This window comes from Podarcis gaigeae (genome assembly GCF_964106915.1).
Source record: "Podarcis gaigeae genome assembly, chromosome: 4".
Lineage (NCBI taxonomy): Eukaryota > Metazoa > Chordata > Lepidosauria > Squamata > Lacertidae > Podarcis > Podarcis gaigeae.
In genome coordinates this window covers 2,946,249-2,973,888 of record NC_139677.1, presented here as the reverse complement: position 1 = coordinate 2,973,888, position 27,640 = coordinate 2,946,249, and the positions used below count along the sequence as shown (strand labels likewise).

Below are 27,640 nucleotides of genomic sequence, written 5' to 3'. Positions count from 1 at the left end.
GCACAGCCGAGCAACAATTGTACCACACGCTTAGAAAGGCTCTTCTCCAGTCCATGTTAGTAAGCTCACACAAAGGCTTCAGTCAACAGATGCAGCAGCAAGTTGCCCATCTGCTCCTGAATACAGGAATCCCCCCACTAAAACAAAACAAACTTATCAGTGGTAACGGATAGAATATTAGATGAAAGCAGGGAGAAGGACAATCTGCATATGAATCCCACAAGCACAAGGACTTTGGATATTTGATGCGGTTGACCCAAAAGATGCTATTGTGCCCCCTATGAAGGGAGATCAAAGGTCTGGGCTGGAATAAATAAGGGTGGAGACAGAGGTCACCAAATAGAGGAACTGATTGGAACTCCAGTTTTGTTTCCAGGGCAGTGCATGTGTATTCAAACCACAAGCATAGCCTCCAAGTGCCACTATTCAGCCATGGAAATTAATAAGCTATCCTGCTTTGTTCCTGTGCCAAAGGAAATCTTGGTTTAAGCTGGGGACATAGGCAAGACTGCCACTAGTTTGCAGCCCTTTTAAGAGTATCTTGGCTTCCCAATTCCCCGCCTTGCTCTCCTCTACAAATATGAAATGCTCCTCCCTGTCCAGTTTGCTTTCCACAGTTGCCTGCCCAGCCAGTCTCCTGCTCACCAATGCTTTTCCCCCAGGCTCTGCCTGCCTCCACCCTCTGCCCGATTCCATGGCCAGAAGGCTAGGAGAGATCCTTAATCCACACTGGTGGGATCTTTGCAGCTCGGCAGAGGAGCATTGGAGCGAAACAAGTGCCTCAGAGCCAATGGGCAAGCAACTGCACCTGCATGGCTTTGCAAAGTTAGCTAGGGATTTTTCTCCCCCCCCCCCCCCCGCCGCCCAGTCCCATCCCAAGCATGTCTACTTAAAGCTGTTGCTGCTCCTGTGAGTGTTTGGCAAGACCACTCCCCCCTGCAAGTCAATTCCACCAGGCCCAAGGGGTGGGACCTACACTTACACATACTCTGAGCAGCTCTCTGCAGCATGTGGCAAAAATGGTTTTAAGTTCTTAATCTGCTGCACCTCGAATGGTGGTTTTTTATAATGTAATATTATTTTATTATTTTCTTTCTGTTTGGGGTGGGACAAATGTTTAGTCGGGGCGGGGAGTAGTTTAATTTTAGCATAATTGTTTCTTGCTTTGTTTTTACTTTCAGTATTTTGTTACATTATTGTATAGTTTGTATTTTGTTTTTTAAGGGGAAAGGGTCAGGGCTACCTGGGCATGGGCCTCAGCCAACAGAATGGGTGGGGCAGGTTCCACGGGGCGGATGTATTGGGCAGCTGGTCCTGACCGGAAGGATACTGGAATCAGCAAGGGAAACCCACATGACCTGAAAGTGTTGCTGTGCAATGCCAGGTCAATTATGAATAAAACCACTGTGGATGGAGGATTTGATCTGGCATGTGTGACAGAGACTTGGTTGGATGAAGCAGATGGGCCTGTCCTTGTTGCTGCTTGTCCACCAGGTTTCACTTACGCACAGCAATCCAGGTCATGTGGGTGGGGAGGGGGGGTTGCAGTGATTTTTAGGAAGTCATTAGTTTGCACCAGGTGTCCTATGGGGAAGACCCAGTTTTCCGAGTGCATGTTCTGGAAGTTGGGCAATAGAGGCAGTACAGGATTCCTTTTGGTGTACTGACCTCCCCGCCGCACCAAGGATTCCCTGCCTGAGCTGCTTCAGGTCATGGTGGATGTGCCTCTGGAGACACCTAGCTTGGTTGTCCTGGGGGTTTTAACATCCATGCTGACACGAACTTATAAGGGGCCGCTCAGGACTTCATGGAAAGCATGTCCTCCATGGGGCTGTCCCTGAATAAGTTTGGCCCAACTCATAGCCACGGACATGGCTTAGACTTGGTGTTTACCTCTATGGATGTTGGTGATCTGACACTAAGTAAAAGTGAAACTAAAGAAGTGCCATGGTCAGATCACTTCCTGGTGCAACTGGACTTCTCCGCAACCCTTCCCCTCTGCAGGGAGGTGGGACCGATTTGGATCGTCCACCCACGCCACTTAATGGATCCAATTGGCATCCAGAGAGTGGTAGGGGATGTTTTATCACATGTTGATGGCCTTTCAGCTGATTCCCTGGTGGCACGCTAGAATGCAGAGTTAACCAGGGCTATTGACTGTCTAGCTCCAAAGCACCCTCTCCAATTGCATGGAGCCTGGACAGCCCTGTGGTTTTCCCTGGAAGATGAAACAATTGTTGAGACGGCTAGAGCGCTGGTAGCAGAAAACTCACTCTGAATCAGACCAGACATGGGCTAGAGCTCAACGTCGAGCCTACCAAGCAGCAATGGCGACGGCGAAGAGGACCTTCTTCACCGCCTCTATTGCATCTGCAGAAAACAGCAGGAGGGAACTCTTTCAGGTGGTTCACAGTCTATCAGAACCACCTTCATCACCGGGGCCAGGTAGGGACCCCAAGATCTCCTGCAATGCTTTTGCAAAGTTTTTTGCAGATAAAGTTGCTCAGATTTGGAAGGAGGCAGACTCCACAGTGGAAGCAAGGCCGGGGCGGGAGAGTGCTAGAGTTCTGTCTAGTCTTGTTACATGGGATCAATTCCAATCTGTTACCTCTGAGGATGTGGACAGGCTGCTTGGACAAGTGAAACCAACCACCTGTCTCCTTGATCCTTGCCCATCCTGGCTGATAAAAGCAAGCCGGGAAGGGCTGGGTGATGGGCTCTGCGGGGTGGTGAATGCTTCCCTCTGTGAGGGAGCCTTCGCAGCCCCCACTGAAAGAGGTGGTCATTAAACCGCTTCTTAAAAAAAACATCTTTAGACCCGGCCAATATTGCCAACTGTTGCCCAATCTCAAATCTACCATTCTTGGGCAAGGTGATTGAGTGGGAGGTTGCTGAACAACTCCAAGCACGCCTGTAGGATGCGGACCATTTGGATCCCTTCCAATAGGGATTCAGGCCTCACCATGGGATTGAAACTGCCTTGGTCATGCTAATCGATGGTCTCTGGCAGGCTAGGGACAAAGGTGAGAGCTGTTTCCTAGTTCTGCTGGATCTCTCAGCGGCCTTTGACACCATCGACCATAACATCCTTCTGGACCGTCTAGAGGGGCTGGGAGCTGGGGGCACTGCTATACAGTGGTTCTGCTCCTTTCTCCTGGGCCGTGTCCAGAAAGTGGTGGTGGGGGATGAGTGTTCAGACCCCTGGGCTCTCACTTGTGGGGTGCCTAAGGGTTCCGTCCTCCCCCCCCATGCTTTTAAATATCTATATGAAGCTGCTGGGAGAGATCATCCACTGCCCCGGGGCTGCCAACTCCACAGACACACAGATCCTCAGGTCACAATTCTCCTCACTACGGTGAGACATTTTGTATTTTTATTTAAACCATAGGAGTTTTCTAAAGTTGCATTTTTACATAGAAAGAGTCACGTGTAAATATTATGCAAATATGTCTCATCTTTTTTGGTGATGCATTTCCTCTATTTTGATGGTACATCCTAATTCTGTGTCCACTAAGCATTCACAGTCCTCGCTGAGCTGGTCTTTGGGGAATGCCAACTTTAGAGATTTTCCAGTAACTATCGTGTACTTCTATGAACCATGGAATATCCCTGTGCATGCAAATATTTACTACTTGTTTCTCTGTGACCTTGTGGTAGCTACAGTCCCCTCTGCACTCAGCATCTGAGTTCACTTAGAAGGAGTGATATACTGCTTATGAGGGAATAGTGGATTTCTCATTGCTTTCATGGAAGCTGCATCTGGAAATGTGGCAATGTCACCTGGCAAGGTAAGCCTCTAACAGATGAGGACTGTAAGAGTTTTCATGGATAATATCACTACAGACTGAAGGTGGGAGATCCAGTGAATACATATTTTAATTTTCTAACGTGCTAATAGAAAATAAACCTTATGGGGGAAAGTGCTCTAATGAAGGCTTCATTCTGGTATGCTAATTTTGTAGGTGTAGCTTTGTTTTCTCCTAATAGAAAAACAATAAACCATGTGATTCCCCATCTGAAGTCAAAAACAGAAGTGTTAAATTCCAGGAACAGTTTTATTTTATTTTTACTACTTTTTGTGTGAACAAAGCATCTCACCATGGTTTGTTTCATTATATGAACACATCCCAGTAGATTAACCATGATTGATTTGTTGCCAACAAACTATGATCATAAGTCATGATTTGTGAATGGCTTGCAAGTCTTGGCTTGTTCTGGCAAATGCTTTTTTTATTACACATGAACCCAACACGGTTTGCTAACCATGGTTTACCCTGCTTCATCACAGACCTCTGCCAAGCGGAAGAGCAGTGTGAAAACAAAACCACCCCATGCCTAAGTGGCTCTTGCTCGCCCTTTGCCTAAGAAGAATTCATGTCTAACTCACAAGACAGACAACTGCACTTTGCAGCTGCTGCTGAGAAAATGAAATTTTAAAGCAACTGCAACCAAGTACAGTGGTACCTCAGGTTAAGTACTTAATTCGTTCCGGAGGTCTGTTCTTAACCTGAAGCACCACTTTAGCTAATGGGGCCTCTTGCTGCTGCCGCGCTGCTGGAGCACGATTTCTCTTTTCATCTTGAAACAAAGTTCTTAACCCGAGGTACTATTTCTGGGTTAGCTGTATTTCTGTAACCTGAAGCGTATGTAACCCGAGGTACCACTGTATTCCTTACTAACATCTAAAATTAGTGGAAAATGAAAGCAAAGAGTTAAACAATTTGTAAAAGGTAAATGTAAAGGATCCCTGGATGGTTAAGTCCAGTCAAAAGCAAACTGTATATAGTGATACTCCAATTTCCCTTATTAAATTGTAGCAATTTCTGTGATTTTAATATGTACATATAGATATAGTTACACTGCAATTGCTGAAGAGAATAAAAACAATCATTCACATAGGTCAAACTGGCAAAAATTTAAGAACTTCAAACCCCTTGCAATACAGAAATACAGTCCTTGGAAGAAAGGGTGGGGGACCTAGTGAGCTTTCACTCAGTACTGCCCATAAGAAAAGAGTCTGCAATTTGCAACTGACAGCTACAGTGTAGTTAGCACCTCCTACACAAAGACCATTCAAGAAACAAACCATAGTTCACTGGATCATTTGCATGGCAGCTTGTGGCTGCTTTGTAGTTTGTGAAACAAAGCATGGTTTACAACAGGCCAAATTAGGCCCACAAATCTGGCTTGTGTAGCCATTTTCTGTTGGCCATGCCCACCTGTAACTCACCTGACATGATCAGATCAGATGCTCCCGAGAGATCCCCTGCTGATAGTAGGCATGAGTCCGCATGACAACATATGATGTCAGGTGAATGAGACTGCTGAACCCACCCACCTATCAAAAGGGATCTGTGGGGTGCTGGTCTCTTTTGGAAACCTCTACTTCAAGCTCTCATTTCTGAGTCTTACACTTAGTATCTGGTCAGTTTCCCATGTGAACTGGAGGTTTGAATAATGTACTTTACTGAAAGTCGCCTTTCTGAATATGTCCAAAAGGAAACAGCAGTTACTGCTATTGTCAATAGCATTATTTCCTAGCACCCTTTTGTGTATTTAATAACTTCTTACACAAACCGCAACATTCTCCCTAAGTCTCAACTAACCACTGCAGGCTACTTCTATTGGCAGCTTGTGTTCTTTTAACAAACAAGCAAAAATCGGAGGAAACAAGTCCAAGTATGATGGATGTCCTTGATTTCAAGTCTCAGCAGAACTCGGATTCCCTTTGATAAGGGCTTCCAAGCAGGGCGGCTGAAGCAAGCACAACCAACAAATAGGACTCTTAAAAAGAAAGGGAAAGGGATGTGGCGAGATTTCTAGTCAGAAGATCAGGCAGCTAAGGACCCAATCCAGCTACAGTTGTTCCATTTCACAGGGAATGTTAGATGCATGCCTAAATCTCTCCCACTCTTTAAAAGCGCTTAGTTTTTCATATTCTAAAGCTTTAGTGAAATAGTCACTGAGGGTCAACTTTAAATGGGAACTCTTGAGAACACTTGGTTATTTTTGCAGCTAATTAGTTCTCATGTATTAACTGTAAAACAAGGTGACAAAGGAAACATCCTAACTTTTAAAATTACATTTTAAATTCTCCTATGCATCACTGGTGATACCCCTATATTACAAGTTCGAAGGAACCTATACTGTAGTGACAATGTGCAAAGGTATTTACATATTATCAAGCACATAAAATGTCCTAAAATTCATTAATAAGATGGTAGTCAGGGGAAATGTAAATTATGAACAAGGATCCAGAGAACATTAAGCACTCTGCAGTGTCACTGATTTCAACAGAACTGCCATATCGAGCCATATTGAACTCCGTGGGGGTCACTTCTGGATAGCTGTGTCTAGGACTGCACTGTCCAGCATGTGTTTAACTCTCACTGAAATCAATAGGGCTTAGAAGTGCTTTAACACTGGACTGATCATGCCCTAGGTTTGGTGAGCGGGTAGGCGGGTATTTACAGTATCTGTGGAAACCAGCCAAATACTAGAACTGAACCACTCTTGTATAGTCTTCTGAGAGAGATTTTTGGGCAAAAAATTGTTTCACAGAATTCCAGCAAATGTACATACACATCACTGGGTGGTCTTGCAACTGACAAGGCTCCTGCTGTGTTCTTCATCACCACGCCTCTATGCTGTGGAGCAGCGACGAGATCTGCAACATTGTCTAGGGCTATTACTGTATGCTCCGTGTGTCAGGACTGCAAGATGTGCAGGACTGAGTTGGATAGAACAGGAATGGGCTGTCCTATCCAGCATTCAGGACACTCTTTGTTCTGAATATTTAATGCACATGAATAAAATAGTGTACGACATGGGAACCAGCAGCTCTGAAAAGTCTTCAGGCTCCTGTACAGCCCTCACCCACTGTGATGTCACCCGTGTCAACTATTAAGACCCCAGGTTTGCCGAAGTCAAAACAAAGCAAGTGAAAAGGAAACTCTCTGTGTATGTGTGTGTGCGCGCGCGCTCGCGCGCTCGCGCACACATGCACACACTCAAAATCAGACAGAAGATGTTCAATGACCACAGGATGCTGAATCTGTTTTTTTGGAGGGGGGAGTGGCAAAATTGAAAACTGAATGGATGAAACAGAGTATCCTCTAAAAAGGGCATTCCTGGTTAAATTGAGGTTGCCAGGATCCTACCTCTCTGTGAGCTTAAGGGCAATCCCCTGCTCCTTCTCCAAGCTAGAAATGTTTGCTTTTCTGTTTGTCCATGTAAAACTGAGGCACTCTGAACACCTTAGGCGTATACGGGCCAAGCAATGTCAGCCTTTCTCCTAAACCTGGAGTTGGAGGACAGGGCATAGTCACACAACTGGGGGGACGATTCTCCCCTCTTTCTGCAGTTTCATGGTCGAATGGAAGACTGGAGCTTGTCATGTCAGGGGTCACTAAGCTGTCACCATGGCAAGTAAAAATATGGAACCCCGGCACTGACATCATTAACAACCCTTTGATGCAGTCTGGGATAAACTGGGATTTCCTGAGGTCCAGCTATCGCTCCCATCCCTCCCCCAAAAGTCTTTCCAAACTCTATGGGGATGGTAACCAGAATCTGCCACTTATTTATTTATCTCCTAAAAGTTAGACACCACTTGATTGTAAAAAGGGAAAACCCCTTATTTCACCTTAAGAAATGTCGGTGGCATCAAGCGTAACAGCCTCTTTCCATAAAACTGATCACCAGGAGAGGAGAACGCTTTCTTCAGTCTCAGCCTGCCATGATACCCTTGGTGGCAAACGTCTATGTATTTATGCTACTTTCCTATCATTGTTAGGCCTGCCATAGGGTGCGAAAGGTCCACTGTCGGCAACCAGCAAATCCCAGGGCAGAAGAGAAGCGTTGGGCAAGACGACTGCAGTGAAAGCTGCCATCTTTACCCTTCTGGACCCTTATGGGCTACAACGTAGGAACCACAGGCATTCTGGAGAAATGAAGATGTGGCCGGTCACTTCTGCACGTGCCTCGCCCAGTGTGTCTCCTCAGAGCACAGGTTGCCCACTGCTGCCCTGTTGCCCATACCTGCTGCTGCCACCTCCTCTGACCTCCTGTGATCTCTCTTGGGCAGCATTGGTGTGGCATGCGGGTATCAGGGCAGTCATTGCTTGGGGAGTGGGGCCTCACGTCCCCACAGCTTATGACCTATCAAGTGAAATGCTGCCTACCCTCCAAACAGTGTGGCCTTTAACATGTGGCCCCCTCTCCTGCTTCTGCAGTTCTGGACAGGGAGCGAAGACGGGAAAATTTAGGTGCTATGTGGCAATTAAGCTGTCCCCCAAGGTGAGCAGAGCACCTTCTCTCTCCTCTTTGGGGGTCTGTTGGTCTGCACCAGAGCCAAGGACGAGTATGACTATGGCTGAACTGTTTCATAGGACAATGGTGTGCTTCAACCGTGCAGTGGGGAGCTCAACTCACACCTTGTCTTGTTCCCTTCCTGAGTATAAGCCAAGTGTCATTTCTCTTCTTCTTCTTTTAGAGACATGGGTACATTCACATGAGTCAATCCCATCTCTAACAACCATCTGCAGCTAGAACACAGGATGATGAACACAAGCTGAACAAAGATAAGACCTGTGAACTTCAAGGCTATTGAGATACGGAATCTGAATTTGGAGACAAGCGCTCAACAAGATCTAGAACTAGGAATCTGTAGGAGGAGTTATGAAATGAAACTGAAATGAGCCAAAGAAGCTGAAACGTTGGCAGGGCTGGAGGAGGAGGCTGCACTCTCACACATCTTGGTACCACCCAGCATTACTAGGGCCACTGCGGGGGGGGGCACCTGCACTGCTGCTTGTGGGCACCACCTGTCATCACCCCCTTTCCCATGCACTATGCCGTGGGGTGGGGGCTCCTGCATGGGAGTCTGAGACGCTGCTCAGCTCCAATGCATGACAGACCGGGGGGGGGGGGGGTATGAGCCCTGGGCAGGTGCCCAGGTTTGCACTGGGAGGGGGTGGCTTGGTGGTCCTGTGTAAAGGGCCCACTAAAACCTGACAGTGGGTTCTGAGTGGTAGAAGCTATACCCTTTGTATCAAAAGTTATGCTTTTCATATTCGTAAGTCTTCATACTTAATGTGCCCAATGGCAAGAGATACCTCCATGGTCTTGTTGAACAGGGTTTTCCTTTGGAGGATGAGCTTTCTTATCAGGGTTTACCTTGGAGGGTGTGCACTGGGCCCAGGTGCTGAGCTTCCCAGGGCTGGCCCAAAACATTTTTCTACCCGGGGCAAATAATATTTTCCCCTCACCCAATTCCATGTACAGAGGGTAACGAGGCGTTCAAACATTTATTTAATTTTAACCTGTCATCATCTTCGGTATGCTTTTCATTCTTTTGAAAACATGGCTGCACATTTTGTGCTCTGCTTTTAGGTTTAATCTCTGGCATCACTTGTTTAAGCACAGACTTCAAGGAGAAGTGGCCCCAAAGACTTGTACCGGGGCATCAGAGCAGGCAAGACTGGGATACATTGATCGGATTGGCATCAGCTCCCCCTTGTATCTCAATGTGGGAAGGCACCACTGCTCGCCACTAGAACAAATTCTTTGCATGAAAAGCTCTGAGAGTCGACCAGCAGCAGAGAGCCTCCTGGGCAGATGTATGAGGTGGTGGCACTCTAGCCTGGATTGCAGGAGATATGCAGGAGCCAGTGTGTAACATGCAGCTGCCTTTAGCCCAAAGAAGTTGCGGCAGAAGTGCAGCCAGGTAAGACCTCAGGACCTGCTGCTCTTGCATGCCCACAGGCGCAATACCCATAAACACGAGCCCTTTCTGAAGAAAGATGTGTTAGCAGTTAAATTAATGGGTGGGTGTGTGCAAAGCCTTACAGAGAAATTTCACTGCTCTTATCAAGGCTCCTTTTGCTTTGCTCAAAATTCCTTACATGTTCCAAACTGAGTAGGAACCTTGAAATTTCACTTTTAGCCAAATCCAGAACATACAGGCATGAGATATACGAACTAATTATCTGCCTTGAGATAAATAAAGAATGCTGTTATATGAGAATATTGGAAGGTTTTAAAAGAAAGAGATGCTGTGTTTTGAATAAGTCACTAAAGAATGCTGACACTCTATGCAAACAACATACCATCATCCTTGGAATAAAACCAAAATTAATAATATTCTTTATATCAGTCTCAAGTCTTCATTTAGAAAAGCCATTCAGCTCCCACCAAGGACCAGCTACACTGATTTACTCCCTTATTGCTTGTTTTTTCCAGCAACAAACAAACACACATGCACACACAAAAAAACAATGTATGATTAGACATTTAGCATTAATATTTTTGAGCAAATGTGCATCACTGTGTAGGCAGATTTTAAAGTAATTAGATTTTCTGGACGTGTTTTCATTTAAGGTACACTGCAATATGAACAAGCAGTTCTCTTTAAAATGCTTCAGCGGCTATGCATTTGGGGTGGGTGGGAATGGAAATTGTTGTCTTTTGACAGCAAAAATATACTTCAAAATATAATGTAATTTTGTAAAAATGATTTTAAGTAAGACCTTTCTATATTTTTCAGTATAAGAAAAAACTGAAAATATTCATATTACTGTTAATAAAAATGAAGACAACATAGTTAAAATAAAACAAATGAAGTAAAGAGTCCTCTTCATGCAATGAAAATAATGTGGGGGGGGGGACCTGGGGGGAGCAGGTGCATCGGCACTCTTCCCACCCTCTCTGCGCCTGCTTGCTCTACCCTGACCTTCCTGCATTGAATGGGAAGGTCTGAGAGGGGCTCCTTAGTGCATTCCCATGAGCATTCCTTCTCACCAATGGGAACCCTGAGAATGCCTGTTCTCACTTGCAGAGATGCTTCTAGACACATTCAGCCAAATGTTCCATTCAGGAAGGCTTGAGGTGGAGCAGCCTATTTGGCCTCTGCAGGGACCCTGGGAGCAGGGGACAACGAGGACAGGCTGAAAGCGCTGGGGTCGGGGTAATGCATCTGCTTCTCTGACACACTTTACACTTGTTTTCTTCTATGTATGAACAGGTGTATTTTAGGAATGTAGGAATACTGTTTTTTTTGAAATTCTACCAGGGAGTTCTGTGAAGCCCCATTCATTTCACTGGGCCTGGTCTAGGTTAACCTTCTGTGTGTGGTGCCTACAAGTGCTACTTATTCTTCTTATAGTAATATATTTAGCTGTTTCAGGGCCATTTTGGACATGCATACAGATTATTTGATTTATCTACATGTAATTATTGTGTGCATAATTACTGGGGCAGCCAAATGTGTGAACTCTGAAAAGCATGGGGCTTGAGGTTAAAGTTCTTTTCATGGTATTACATCAGTAATGACCTATTCACAAAATCAAGCCACAATGTTAGTCATCCGTGATGAACATACTTGTTTGATTCAGGCTTGGGATTCTAACAGTTGCTTCATTCTGGGCACAGATCCAGTTTGTGGGCCTATTCAAATTCATTACTACCTTTGTTACAGTTATTAATCTAGTATGAAATAACCAGGTTGGTGTGCTGAGCATATGTTTCTAGGGATGAGTAAAAGAAACCCTAACTGAAATTTATCACAGGATCTGTTTGCTCCTTCGGGGGAGGAAGACAGTTAGGAGCTTAGTGGGTTGGACTGTGGCGCTAGTAAGGTTTGATCCCCATACAGGCCACGATGCACCTTCACCTTTCTTTTTCAACCCTATCCTGCCCCTCAATTTCAACAGAATTTAATAGAAATGCACAGGGACATGGCAATTTTGAAATTTTTAAAATGCAGCCAACGCACAATGGCAACTCTGTCATTCGGTGTGCATGACACTGGTTGCCAGTTCAATACCTGAAACATGGAATTGTAGCTTCAGCTGCGTAGATTTCACATGCCTGTTCCAGGGATCAGACAAATCTTAGCTTTGCCACTCTTGCAGCTTAACAGTAGTGGATGCAACTTTAACTCCCCATGGCACAAGATATATCATATCTTGGGAATACGGCCTAAGTACCGTATCTATTAGGGATGTGGCCTCTGACAGCTGCAATTTCCCACCATCTTGGAGCTTCAGTGAACATGGAAAACCCTTAACACAACATGTTAAACTAAGGTTATTTGTTAATTGAATCAGTGCAAGGCGGCCATGAATTCCAGTATCACCAGAAACAGTGAAAAAGTATCTGGCATTTTGCATTGATTTTTACAAAAGGACTCTGAAAGTCATTTAAGCCAAAAATAAATTAAATCAAACTGCAAGCTGCATTTAAAAAACATCACCTAGAAGGACAATTTAATGGCAATTTTAACCAGAGATACTACTGTGAAACACTGTATTTAAAGCACTTGTTAATAGCCTATAACTCAACAATTTGACACATTTTCTTCATACTGTGCTATGTATAGCAAAACAACAAAATGGTTGGGTGCCTCCTTTCAACTGAGCAAACACAATTACTAATAAATCACAAACAACTAATAGGTGAGGGCCACAGAGCAGTTCCAGCAGGCCCAGAATCACAAACCTTTATCATCACACAAACCACTGTAAAAAGAAAAAAAGGAGAAGCTAGGGTTGAGCAGTGACATATTTGGGGCAGAGATCTCTACCATTTCTGCATGAAACTATTCCAAATTCTGCAATTAGCATGCAGTCTGCAAGCCTAAGCTGCCTGCAAAGGTTTACTCTGTGCGCAATCCATCCTTCCAAGGAACACTGCTCACAAAGTGGTCTGTTTTACTGTTTCAAACAGTTGAGAGAAAGAATTGGTTTTCTCAGCATAGGTTCCAGGGCCTCATCGTGCTCTGCTTTCTCTTTGGGGTTTTTGTTTTTGCTTCACTGGAGAGGGTTGTTCTCCCTTCAGCTAAATATAATCATTACTGTGCCCTGCAAGTGAACAGGACTCTATACATGCTGGATGTTAGAAGAGTGATGACGGTCCTTAATGTAAATTTAATGACATCTAGGACACCTTTCTGCAGTATTGCTTCAAACCAGCAAGTTGTGATCTGGTAACCTGACTCCTTTCTCAGCTGTCACAAAAACTTACCTTCCCAGTCTATCCTTTCCATCTCTCCTTTTTATTCTTGCCTATTTTTGACCTTATGTGCCAACATCTCAGGGGGAAATTCCAGATATTCTGTAATTCTAGAGATGTCAAAAACTGTACCACAGAAACAGAATTACTGGAGGTATATTTTGTTCCTGATAGCTTTATACCACATGAGTTCCCTGATTTTCAAAATTCTTTGTTCTAACTTTAGTTAAAAGTCTTCCCTTTAATTTTTGATGTTGTTTATTATAAACATCTTGATGAATTTGTGATACATCAGAAGGGAGATAATGTTTTATTTGGGGTACACGGTGCCCTTTACACAGTCCGCATGCTTTCACACTGGTGAAATGTAGAAATGATCACCTCCTTGCATGAACTATTCTGATCTTCATGCCTCTTGATACAAAACGTATGGCACAAACAGCCACCTTAATTTGCAAGGTTTGCAAATCCAGGAAATTTATAAATGAAGAATCAGATTGGGTCTTAGAGAGAAATCTTTGTCCTCATGACAGAGGTCGTGCATGTGAAAGTAAATACTGCACACGAACTGATGATAGTTTCTTCATATTCGGACCCTTCCCCCAGAAGCCAAAAGCTAGGAACAACATGCGAAAAAACATGTCAGAAGAATTTTGCTATTGAATCCATGCCCAGAAAGAATTGTCTTATCAGAGGAAAATTTATTCCAAAATCTAACAAAGACTTAAACATTAATCAGATTTATGAATGTGAGACTGCTGGAATATTCATAGGTTTCCCCCCACCCCACTCCCAGAATTACAAGAACAAGTATCACATTTTCAAACCGCATGATTCAGTGCTGGCCTTACTGCATGTAGGTGTTCATACCTGAAATTGTAATAAAGCAAAATGTCTTTGCTGACTTTAACTGCTTTTTAATTAAACATTACTAGAAAAAAATGAAATGGAACATCTCTACCCTTTATGGAGCAGCTCTTTAATATCTCATTGAAGCATATTCCAGTTCTTCCCCGGAAATCTTAATTCCAAGTATTTCTCCTTCAGTGCCACAGTAATTTAACATTACTGTTAAATGGCTCTGCAAGACAAGAGAACTGCATTCTGCAAAATGTGGAAAGAAGAGTCGACGACTGTGGTTTTCACAGAAATGGTACATTTTGACTCAGAACAGGAAGAAAACCCTTTAATCAACATGACTTTGAGGATGTACTTTCCTTTAAGAACTGCATTCTATTTTACAAAATTGAAGTTTCAGCTCTAATAGATAAAAGCTTTACAAAGAAATCCATGTAAGGTCATAGTGTCTCTGAGGATATGCAGAGTGTCATCTTACCTGTCCCCCTTCTTTTAAAGAAATCTTTTTGAGGGAAGTATAAAAAAATTAAAATATTAAACATTAAAAAATATATTATGGCTTTACATCCTCTTATTCAACACAGCAATTTCAAATCGAATTTGTGTCAGGTGGGGGAAGGGGTGTGTGGTTTGGGTGGAAGTGCTTCTCCCCACCCCCAGCCCCTGCCAGTCTCCACCCAAGGAGTGATGCCAGCGTGCGTGACTCTGCTGGCATGGAGTTCCCCCCTCTGTGGGTGGGCAGAAATGCTGCCCATGGAAAGCCCCGCAATTGGGCATTCTGGGATGCAGAGCCAGCTCGGGATCTGCTGGATTGAGATCCAGCCCCACTGCCATCAAATAGAACCACGTAATGATTCTGGGGTCATCTACTCGAATTCCCTGCAATGCAGGAATCTTTTGCCCAACGTGGGATCCCTCAGGTCTGAGTCCCAAAATCTACTTGGAATGCCCAGCTGATCTCTGGGATACGTAAACTGACAAATCAAAAAGGCTGAGCCCCAGCACGTACATTTTCGCTTACCAGTGAGTAGCGACAACAAGCGGCTAATCTAGTTTCAAGGAGAATGAGTTTTGTATTCTTCGGAATTCAATTATAATACTGCAGGGTGCAAACAACACCTTCATCCTGTCATGGAAAACATGGCTTCCTTCCTTACCTACCTGAATACATGTCTCCTAATAGAAAAGCAAATTCCAGAGACAATCTCTTGAAGGGCCCTTGCTTCTTTTTTCAAACAACCAGTCTTTGATCCTCACTATGATTTTAGTATTTTAAAAATGTGCCAACTGATTAATTGAGGAGAAGATGGATCTTATGGTATCTCAACGGGGCTTCTCAAGACAAACTACTCTTCTGAGAAGGTAGATGAGGTTCCCGTAAGAAGTGCCAACTATCACAGTATATAAATATTTCTAGTCAAGAGAGAACACAATAGCTTTTCCTTCAGCCATCACCCAGCCGAGTCAATAAATAAACGTAATGAAATTCATGGCACATTATTACATTACTCAGTACGGCTGCTATTCATTTTTTAAAAAGGAAAGAAAACGCTGAAGATTTTTGAAATAATTCACAACATGTCAAACGCTTACGAGTGCCGCAGCTGAGACGGAAGTTTTAAAAAGGATTTGTGAAGACTAAGTGACAAAGCTCGGCTTCACTTACATCAAAGTTAAGATAGAAGTACGGGAAACCATAACAAAATCTATTTCGCTCTAAACCACCCGTATTGTTGTATGAAATATATTCACATCTTTCACCACAGGTATGTATTATTTACTGAAGTAGCACTGCCAATAATAACCACATTGGACCGGGGGGGGGGGGGGAGAAAGAACCAAAGCAAAACGTTAGACTGTGCTTCCCTGTCAATTAAGCCACAGATAGATTTTGTCATTCTAGTTTCCGCATGTCAGTTTAATATACTGGATCATATTAAGAGTGCTGGGCTTGTCAATAAGACAGATCAGCATCCTATTAATGGAGTTACCTTGCTAATATAATTGGCTTCTCATGTATTGAACTATCCAGTATTTTTTTTGGGGGGGGGGGAGTGTGAAATAGGATTAAAAGGTTACAGTGGTTGCATCTATCGTGATGTTTTATAAATACTATAGGAATTTGATCCTACGGATGGAAAGAACAGCTGCCTAATCACGTTCCCCCTGTTACATGAGCTTCAAAACAAGAGAACAGTACAGCAGAACAGATAAATCTCAACAGGCTGCCTTTTCTCCTGAAGGTAGTCTACACTTTTACAAGATATCCTGCCTGTGTCACACATGTAAGAGAAGTGTGTGTGTGTAAGGGAGAGAGGCATAATTCTACTCCTGTGTGAAGTAAGTCATGGGCAGAGAAAATGACAAAGAATCAGAATGAAGGGCTACACAGGAATGAATATGCAAAGGGCACCATAAGTTCACCATCAATACTAAAAGAAGACAAAATACCATAATTTGCATTTTTAAAGGTGTTGGTTGGTGCTGTAACCAAGCTATCTAGGTCATTTTTTTTAATGAAATGACATAGTCTAACAAGACAATCATGTTGTTGTTGTTCTTGTTGTTGTTGTTTAGTCGTTTAGTCATGTCCGACTCTTCGTGACCCCATGGACCAAAGCACACTAGGCACTCCTGTCTTCCATTGCCTCCCGAAGTTTGGTCAAACTCATGTTTGTAGCTTCAAGAACACTGTCCAACCATCTCATCCTCTGCTGTCTCCTTCTCCTTGTGCCCTCCATCTTTCCCAACATCAGGGTCTTTTCCAGGAAGTCTTCTCTTCTCATGAGGTGGCCAAAATATTGGAGCCTCAGCTTCAGGATCTGTCCTTCCAGTGAGCACTCAGGGCTGATTTCCTTCAGAATGGAGAGGTTTGATCTTCTTGCAATCCATGGGACTCTCAAGAGTCTCCTCCAGCACCATAATTCAAAAGCATCAATTCTTTGGCAATCAGCCTTCTTTATGGTCCAGCTCTCACTTCCATATATCACTACTGGGAAAACCATAGCTTTAACTATACGGACCTTTGTCGGCAAGGTGATGTCTCTGCTTTTTCAGATGCTGGCTAGGTTTGTCATTGCTTTTCTCCCAAGAAGCAGGTGTCTTTTAATTTCATTACTGCTGTCACCATCTGCAGTGATCATGGAACCCAAGAAAGTAAAATCTCTCACTGCCTCCATTTCTTCCCCTTCTATTTGCCAGGAAGTGAGGGACCAGTGGCCATGATCTTCGTTTTTTTGATGTTGAGCTTCAGACCATATTTTGTGCTCTCCTCTTTCACCCTCATTAAAAGGTTCCTTAATTCCTCCTCACTTTCTGCCATCAAGGTTGTGTCATCTGCATACCTGAGGTTGTTGATATTTCTTCCGGCAAACTTAATTCCAGCTTGGGATTCATCCAGTCCAGCCTTTCTCATGATGAATTCTACATATAAGTTAAATTATATTCCTATTTTAACCTCAAACTCAGCAACCAAAGTCCTCTTCTACCAAGTCAACCTGCAGAATGTGTGACCAACCAAACTCAACACAGCCCTCTCCCTATGTATGCAGACCCAGAAGGATAAATCCCTTGTTCCTACTGGCTGCTTGCGTGTGAGGCACCTACAACACTTGACTTGTGAGCTCTATTCAGCTTGGGTCCTAAGTTCAGCAGGCTTGGGGCAGAAATACACATTACAAAGTTTAACATTCCTGCAAAGTATTTCCAGGTAAGCAAGGGAATGCAATGGAGGACATAAGAGGGAAGTTCTTAATACTTTTCCTGCCCATCCATTCTCCCGTGGGAACCTCCCCCACCTAGCTTGCTTTCGAAGTTTCATCACCCAGTGAGCTCCAAAACTGAAAGTCAGTTCATCAGCTGGGGAGAAGGTGTCTCTGGGGCAGGGGATCTGCAAGGCAGAACTGGCTGGCATTAACAGAAGCTCCCCTTCCCACATGTCGCTGAGAAGTTCCATTCAGCTGCAGATCTGCATGTGTGCCAGGAATATTTAACTGCTTTGGCTCTCCTTTGTGCAATGTGCACTGAGCCACATTATCCAGAGTTAGCTCTGTTCTTTTAATATCCACCTCTGTTGCTTCTTCATCAGCTCTATATCATTTTCATGGATCTTTCCTTTGAGGTTTGACACTCCTGTTGCTCCCTGAGGGCGTGCCATTCACACCATTTTCATTCTAGGGGAAATACATTGGCGGTAATTCTATACTCCCTTTTGCTGTTTCCGCTGAAACAACAGAAAGGTTACCAAAAGAGCAAGAAGGGCAGAAACACACATGGATCTGCTTAAAAGTTTCATTTTCCATAACCATATATAGACAAACTGGAAATCTAGGAGGATGTTTTACTGAAGCACAAACTATATAGATGCTAGTATTGTGTAGCATTTACATAGAAACTTAGAATGTTCAAAGTGCTTCATATATATTATCTTCATCATTTGGTCCTGCAGATGTTTTGGACTCCAGATTCTATCAGCCCAGCCAGCATGGCCAATGGTCAGAGATCATGTATTGGAGTCCCAACAATATTCACAACCACCCAACCTATGGCTGCCTAGTGAGTTTAAGGTAAAGGCAAATTTCAAACTGGAGACATCACGATTCACAACTAAGGGTTGTATCCAGTGCTGCACAAACAGGGTTTCATTTGTGTAACAGGATTTCTCCTTCCTCTCCCCCACTGAAAAAAAAATCTATCACAGAGGATGCTCTAGAGCAGATTTTGAGGGTGTGTGGAAGTGGGCTGTAGTAGAGAGCATAGGCGCCGACTCCATGGGGCCTGAGGGGGCCCGAGCCCCCTCAAAAATTCGTTTGGGGGGGCTCTGCCCCCCCCAATAATTTAAGAAAATTATTACCGTATTTTTCCTTCTATAACACACAGACTTTTTCTCCTAAAAAGGAAGGGGAAATGTCTGTGCGTGTTATTGAGCGAATGTGTGGTCCCTGGAGCCAATTGGTGCAAGGGGAGGCAAAAAAAAGCAGGCAAAAATCAAATCGCGCGTCTCCTAGAAGGGAAATCTGAAAAGAGGAAGCGGCTGCTTTCCGGCATTCTGCCTCAGGGTCTTACTGCCCACCCACCTCTGTTTCCTTGCTGTGTTTGCTCAAACGGAACAAAGAGCAGGGAAAGCCCCTCCCCTCCAGGCAAGCAGAAGGGAAAGCTGAAAACATGCAGGAGGGAGGGAGGGAGAGAGAGAGAGAGAGAGAGAGAGAGAGAGCGAGCTGGTTGGCTTGGGTGGGTAGGTGAGGGAAAACTTTTGCCTTCCTTTCCTCCCTACCCCTCTCCTGCATTCTTAGCCAGCTGCTTCTCTGCACACCCCTCTCCTGCTCCTTGTCCCTTCTGTGTTTTTCCTTCCCTCCCCACTTAAAATGTGGTTAAAAAGCATGGATCCACATGGATCCTCAGGATCTTTGCATTGGATTAGCCCAAATTCACCATCAGATCACATAGCATGTCCATGGCTACAGCCTGCCCCCCCACCAAAAAATCACGCACCCACTGTTGCCTGGGGCTGCAATGGTGCAAAAATGTGGTTAAAAAGCATGGATCCACATGGATCCTAAGGATCTTTGCATTGGGTCAGCCCATATTCACCATCAGATCACATAGCATGTCCATGGCTACAGCCTGCCCCCCAAAAATCACGCACCCACTGTTGCCTGGGGCTGCAATGGTGCAAAAACGTGGTTACAAAACATGGATCCACATGGATCCTCAGGATCTTTGCATTGGGTCAGCCCAAATTCACCATCAGAGCACGTAGCATGTCCATGGCTACAGCCTGCCCCCCCAAAATCACGCACCCACTGTTGCCTGGGGCTGCAATGGTGCAAAAACGTGGTTAAAAAGCATGGATCTACGTGGATCCTCAGGATCTTTGCATTGGGTCACCCCAAATTCACCATCAGATCACATAGCATGTCTGTGGCCACAGCATGAAGCACAAAAATGATACATCCACTGTTTCATTCAGAATGTTTTTTTCCCTTGTTTTCCTCCTCTAAAAACGATGTGCGTGTTATGGTCAGGTGCGTGTTATAGAGCGAAAAATACGGTAGTTATATTATGCTTTGTAAAATCACAAAATTATGTTGGTATTTTTTATTTTCCTTGTTTGATGAGTTACCTTTTAAAATACATTCAGTAATGAGTTAAAACAAATAATTATTACGGTAGTAAAAGAGGCGGTGCGAGTAGTTTTGCTCGGTGCGTGCGACTGGCCCAGCCCCTCTTTCCTTTTCCTCTCTTCTGCTCTCCCGCCGGGCGCCTGAGGGAAAGTTACTTAGCGGTTCTGAGGAGCCGCTGTTGTTTCGGCAGGGGAAAAACCGCCTGCGAACCGCCGAGCTCCCTCTCTCTTTCCAGCCTCTCTCTCTCTATCTCTCTCTCTCTCTCTCTCTCGCTATGGCCAAGGAGGAGGAGAAGCCCTTCAGCCAGTCTATGGCCGAGTGGCGGAGGTTCATCTACAACCCCAACAGCGGCGAGTTCCTGGGGCGAACGGCCAAGAGCTGGGGTGAGGAGGGCGAGCGAGCGAGCGAGGGGAGGGGGCGGCCGGCACGAGGGGCGGTGGGAGGCGCGGCGCGGCGCGGCGGGCACTTGCCTTGCCCACCACGCATCTCTCTCCTTCTCGGTCTCTCTCCTCCCTCAGCTGGTGAGGGGCCACGAGGCGGGCGGCAGCAGCAGCAACGGGCCGGGAGCGGCTCTTAGAAAACTTCCCGGGGCAGGACCCCAGTATGGGCCCCCCCAATATTTTTTATAAGTCGGCGCCCCTGGTAGAGAGGAGGGGGTAGTTTCACTGCACAAGCAGAAGTCCCGTGTGCAAGCAAAAGAGTTGCACGGGATGCAATCTAATGTCACTTGCCAGGCTACACTAGCTATCTTGAGTTTCTTGCAGCTTTTTCCAGAAGCACAGACAAAGCAATCACTGCAACGTTGTCTTCTGCAGCAAGAAGGCTTTGCTGCAGGGACAGGCAGGCATGTGGTGTTCAGAAAGGGCTGAAAGCGGCCCTCTGTGGGTGACTGTAGTAGCTGTCAGAAACAATAGCTGCTACAGTACAGTTATAAGGACCCTTCTGGCTATATTGAGGCTTGTTTATGGCTCCTGTATGAACTAGCCCACCGAAAAGAAGGTTCCCTGAAGGAAAATAAAAGAAACCTCTAGTCCTTCTACAACATCAGTACAAGTAAATTGTGAAGATTACTTTCACACATGGATGCTACTCTTGGCTCATTTGTATGTAAATAAAGCAATATCTAGCAAACTCCAAAAGTTAATTTCTATATTTACTTATTGAAACCTGTGTACTTATTTACATCCCCCTGTCCCACTAGGATAGATCCAAGCATTGCACAAAAGGGATCAATAATTTAAAGTTAAAATGTAACTAACATTTATCATTTTTCAATGTGTTTAAACCATTTTATTGCTACTGGTTTTGCCTTTCAAAAGTGTACTGTAGTGAGCTTGATTTGGTTCTGATTTAACCATATCAATTAAGCACTCTCACAGAGCCTGGAAGGTCCAGCAACACCACCTGGCACCTCCAGGCAGCTGCCCATGGCCCCAGTCCTCAGAAGCTCCCACCACCAACCTTGCCCCCAAACACCAGCAACCTGCACTCAGTCGTACTCCCAGGGCTTGGGGTCATTCGTTTTCCTTTGCTCAGCACTGGAGCTCCAGCAGCTGGGACTGATGGACACATTTCAAATCACCCGCCACGCCACAGGGCTTTGCTCTGGGATTGTGCTATATTGGTATCCCAGAAGCCACGTGGAGCTATTAAGACGGCAGGCACCAGCAGCAGTGCATTTTTGGGTGCTGCTGGCCCACCGCCCACTCTCATGGTAAGGGGAGGGGAGGCAAGGGGAAAGGTGCCTCCCACAGCAAAAGGGGGCCAACCCAGGTTGTGCCAAATCTAAAGCCTTCTCATTGTTACTTTTTCTTATCCAGACATAGTTCATTTAAAAAATGAAAAGACAAGAAGCTAGCACACAAAAATTGCTGCAAGAAGTGGGAAAACAAGAAAATTGCCTCTTCTTTTCCATAAACTGTGAAATCGGAAATGGTAATATTCTGTTTCATGGAAGGAGTTGTGAACTCACATGAATTAGTTCATTCCTTCAAATTTATGCTACTCATTTAGACCACTTGCATGTGCAGTTTTGTGCAAGGAAGCCTGTTTTTATTTTCTAGAGCTGGAGTCAAAGTAATATTTCCTCTAGAGACGCAGGTGGAGCTGTGGTCTAAACCACTGAGCCTCTTGGGTTTGCCAATCTGAAGATCGGCAGTACGAATCCCCGTGACTGAGTGAGCTCCCGTTGCTTTGTCCCAGCTCCTGCCAACCTAGCAGTTTGAAAGCACACCAGTGCAAGCAGATAAGTAGGTACCGCTGTGGTGGAAAGGTAAACAGCGTTTCCGTGCACTCTGGCTTCTGTCACAGTGTCCTGTTGTGCCAAAAGTGGTTTAGTCCTGCTGGCCACATGTCTGTGGACAAACGCCAGCTCCCTTGGCCTGAAAAGCGAGATGAGCACCACACCCCATAGTCAAGTTTGGCTGGACTTAACCATCCAGGGGTCCTTTACCTTTTTTTAAACCTAAACCTTTCCTCTGCTGATCACCAGAAACAGAAGGCAACTCTTGTTCACACATTGACAACAGGTTGAGTATATTTCCCTTTTCTGATCTGTTATTCTTCTCTGGTTTTGCTATGCCCCACAATCTTCCAGTTTAACTTGGATAACTTCTTAAAATTTTGGTGCACATGAAACATGCCATAATTTTAAGATTTTCAGTTGTTGTTTTATAAGTTACTAATGCATATTGTTTAAAGCAAAGAAATTTGCATATGATTATCCAAGTGCATCAAGATCCAGATTGGATACAGATTAGATCAAGATACTAGACTTAATCTAGACTCTTGGAAAGATGAGGCAAACTGAAAAACTGCAGCAAACTGTGTATAAGTATTGTGGGGTTGTCTAAAAATCATAAAAGGAAGAATGATGGATTCCTAATGAAATTAATCCATTCTGGTAACTTGTAAGCCAGTATTCTGCAGATAAAACCAAATGGGGAGAACATCATTAAGCATACCTAATATACATTTCTTCCTCTCCCGCTAGAATATAATCATGGGGTTATGGTCCTCTGAAAAGGAATCATGCCCGTTTCTTCCTTTCCTCTCCAATAACAACAAAGAAACAAGAAACTGGAAAAAGCATAAGAAGACAGAATGGAACCAAAGGATGATTTATTGTTGTATAATTTTATTGTACATCACCTTGTGTGTAATAGTAAAAGGGTGATTCATTAATATTACCCCAAAAATGCTATGCTTGGCACACAGTTATTAGGGAGCTCTTTGTTTTTATTGTTCCATTAATGACCATGGCACTTTACAGATTAATGCAAAGTGCTAGGGTAGGGTAGCAGTTAGAGTACTGGACTACTTCAAAGAATCCACAGGAGGAGAATCCCAAGAATGCTGACAGTAGAACAAAATGCTAATAGAACTCTGCCTTCAAATCAAAGAATTCAATCTCAAAAGACAGCATATCAAAAATAAGGCTAGATGTGTTCTCACCATTTTCTGGATTGGAAAGAAGCTCTGAGATGCAATATAATAATAATAATAATAATAATAATAATAATAATACCCCGCCCTTCCCTGAAAGGACCGGGCTCCGGGTAGCTAACATGAAAGTATGATACATTAAAACGTAAATCAAAAAATTATAATAATAAATACAAATACAAAATCAGAGAGGCAAGATTTGGAATTTTTACTAATTTTGAATGCTACTTACAGTTATAATTCAAAACCCTTTATCTGCCAAGTTATTAGTTCTATATAAGTTTATATTTTTGTGCTTTCACTAATTACCGCTGTTGTGAACAGTTACTCTAATTTTGCATATAGCTGTGACTGATTTGTCATAGACAACACTCTTCACAGTTCATTGCCAGTAACCCTCAGTATTACCTTTTAGCTCTGCTGAATCCCTTGAATTGGAATATATATATAAAATAAGGAGAATTGACTAGATATTTCCTCCAGTTGTAATGCTGGGGTTTTGCCTTCTCTGCTTCCATGAGGACAGAGTTAAGTTGACCAACATGACCAAGGGTCTTGAAACCAAGCCTTATGGTTGAGGCAGTTGTGCATGTTTTACCTGGAAAAGGGGAGGCTGAGAGGAGATAGGATAGCTATCTCCAAATATCTCAAGGACTGTCACACAGATCAAGCTTGTTTTCTCCTGCTCTGGTGGGGAGGGCCTGAACCAATGGATTCAAGTTACAAGAAAGGAGATTCTATCAGGAAGAACTTTCTTCTGGTAAGAGCTGTTCAATAACAGAATGGACTCCCTCAGCAGGTGGAGGACTCTCCTTCATTGAAGGTTTTTAAGCAGAGGTTGGATGGTCATCTGTCTTGGGTGCTTTAGTGGAGATTCTTGCATTGCAGGGGGTTGGACTAGATGATCATCAGGGTGCCTTCCATCTCTATAATTTTATGATTCATTCATTTATTGCATTTATCCATTTTCTTTCTCCAAGATGTTCATGGTGACTTTATCTCCCACTGTCAGGCATGGAGAGTCCTCCCCTCCCTTAGTTGACTTCGCAGAGAAGAATTAATGAGAAGGTTGTATGTTATGGTCTTTTTTATTCAGTTATTGGGTTGCAAGCAAAAACCCACCTCTCCTCACCCACAAGGAGAACAGTTGGCTCCTCCTCCTCTATGCATTCCTTGTTCTCTAATACGGACAGACCTCCTAGTTCTTGGGGAGGGAGGGTCCCCCACACTCTCTAATGGTGTCTCTGCTGGCTGTTCCCTCCCTTCTGTTTCTCTTTCCATTATCTTGTAACTAGGTAACTCCTGTCTAAGCTGTTCAGTGTCTGTCTCTCTCTTTGCTCCTGAAACCGCTGGAACGGGGGGGGGGGGATCTTCCCCCTCCTTCTCCTCTTCAAAGAGCTGATCTGCCTGAGAATGCATTTCCCAATCCTCTGATTCACACCATTCCCTGACACCCGTCCTCATTTGATCCCCACCCTGTGAAGTAGCTTAGGCTGGGAGGCAGTGACTGGCCCAAGGTCACCCAGTGAGCTTCCTGGCCAAATAGAGATTTGAATCCTGACCTCCCAAGTCCTAGTCCAACACACTAACCACTACACCACACTGTCATGCAAACGTTTAGGTGAGCTTTCATGTGGGAAGGGTTTTTGTTGCAGTGGCGTACATTGATTTTTGAAGAGAAACCACTGTTGATGGAAATGTGGGGACACCCTACCCTTCCCCACAGAATTCACACAATTAGTAAGCTATGCTAAACTACAAGCCTCCCTTTGAAAGTCTATTGGCTGGGCTTGCCGTGAATTAATCTGCCATTTCACACATCTGCCCAAGGGAGGCATTGTAATTGCAAATTTTGCATGTCGACTGCTGAGAGTCATAACAATTATATATGTGTGCTTCTTTTTAGAATAGAAATAGCCACAGGTGGTTAAAAATGGGTTTAAGATGGGAAACTGGGCATGCATTTTAATTAACCCAAATTACTTTGGGAATCATCTTGATTAGAAAAAAAAAAACCTATAGAAAATCTATTGCTTGAAATGTACTTTAGAACAAAATGGGAGTTGGGGGAGGGAGACCTTTTCACTCTATCTCCTCCTACTCTCCAACTATTCAATATATAGCTTCCTTTATTAACATCAGCAAGACCAAAAAAAATCCCACCTCTAAGCCATCAGCTATTGTCACTGCCCGCCAAAGAAATCCTGCCGTTCTCATTTGTTTAAACAAATGCAGTTGTCCCTCATTTTACCTTTATGCTAGGATAAACAGCTGCCTAACTGAGCAGGCCAAAAGCTGTGTAGTATAGTCACTAATTGTAAGGCATCCCTTGCCAAAATTCAAAATGCTGGGATGAGAAGTTGCCTCTCCCCGCAATTTAACAGAGCTAAAATAAGTCTTATTTCTGATGGCAGCACTTCTGACATATAATTGAAAACTAGTAGCAAATGAGCTTCCTTTCTTCATAAAATCTTTATTTCAAGAAATTCATATTCCTGTCGATAAAGAAATGCTGTACATCAAGATGATCTATGAATGAACAGCAAAAGAAATCTACTCAATAGACTTTGGCTTTTTTATTTTAGGCACAGAGCTGTTTAGGGTTGGGCAAGGTTGCCTCTTGAACCCTCATCATAATGTAAGGCTGGTTCACACGTACCTGTACAATGCAATATTTGGTTTCTCGTCACTTGATCACTGCCAGCTGAATGTATGGATGTGTTAATGATGTGTTAATGATGTGTTAATGATGGGCAATGAACTCACCTATTATAAACACATTCTCACCCGACATATATATGAACCACCTTCATTGGACACTACTGTGTTTAAGAGGATGTGAGAAGATACGAAAGTGATGAAATAAAATGCAAAACCTGAGAAAGGCAGACAAGGAAAAACAAGGAGGTGGCAAAACAAAACAAATAAAGCCTACTTTTTCCAAATGGGGGTTAGGAAAGAGCACTAGCAGTGCAACTGCTGTGGCAGCAAATAAGCAAGAGTCGGAAAGTCAGAGTCCACGCTTTTGAATGTTCTCCTCAAGAGCCTTCGGGGGGGGGGTGTTTCATTTTGCTCTGTGCAGGTGCAGGACCCATATGTGGGACTGCACCAAGACAATGAAGAAGTTACCAGTTTTTAAAAACAGCCTATGTAATAGTTTATTACAGTCTATAATCCTTTGGATATGATTTATAACAACAATTAGGGCCATGAACAAAAAAAGAAGTTTCCTTAACACCAGTAGGTGTATTGGATTTACATCCAAAAGACCTAGAGACACATCTGACCATTGCTTTGGGGGACACGAGGTGGTTGGGGTCATCTGAGCCCTTTGCACTTACTTGCAAATGTGTGTGACTAAGCAGGGCCAAGAAAACACAGCTCGGCTTGCAGGGTCTGTATCACCTCCAACCTGTACAATGGGAATAACCATCATTGGGCAAGTGAGGGCAAAACAGAAGCAAGAGTTGCAGGAAAGATAATTGAATAAGACCTGCTAAGAAAGTTTAAATATGCCTGATCCACAGCCACTGTTCTTGCAATTTCACAGAGATTATTCTTCATGGATGTGTAGCAAAGTAGATAAGAGAGTAAGCTAGGAAATCCCCAATTCACATTTCCTCCCTGCTATGCACTCACTGAGGGACCCCTAGGCAAACATCTATTTTCTCAACCTCTGTTTGCAATACAGGAGAAACAGTACCGATCTATTCTATAAGAATGAACAAAGATTGCTGAGATATTGCCTGTCTTCTAACATCAAATGGAGTGGTTCTTCATATGTATTTAAATATTCTCCAATTCTGAAGACTTGTTATCAGGTGCGCAGTTTACACAGAATTGTGTGAATCTGAAAGAAAAAGGAAAAACAACTCCTTCCTCTTTCCCCAAAGAATGTAAGAGGCAGGATCTGGCTCTGAGTCATTGTATAGTGTTCACTGGATAAGAGGCTAGAAAAAGGACAACATCTTTTCTCAGGCTGTTTAACTATTCTTTACAGGCCACATAATATCTCCAGAAAATGCCATTAGATGAGCATTGTTAAATAAGATTCTTTCTCCACTCCTGCTGAAGTAGATCTCTGTCTCCCTTTGAAGCACGCTGCTTCCCACCCCCACCCCCCCAATCCTGACTGCACACACACATTTAGTTTGTTTGAAGTGTGGCCTAGATATTGAAATAATTTCTAAGGGATTTTATAGCCA

The 27,640-nt window shown here is 43.9% G+C and overlaps 1 protein-coding gene across 13 annotated transcripts in view; it reads right to left on the bottom strand.

Moving 5' to 3' along the window:
- The window catches only part of PCDH17 (protocadherin 17), a 135,060-nt gene that overhangs the window by 82,755 nt on the left and 24,665 nt on the right, over window positions 1-27,640 (bottom strand). The gene's annotated exons all lie outside the window — the stretch shown is intronic.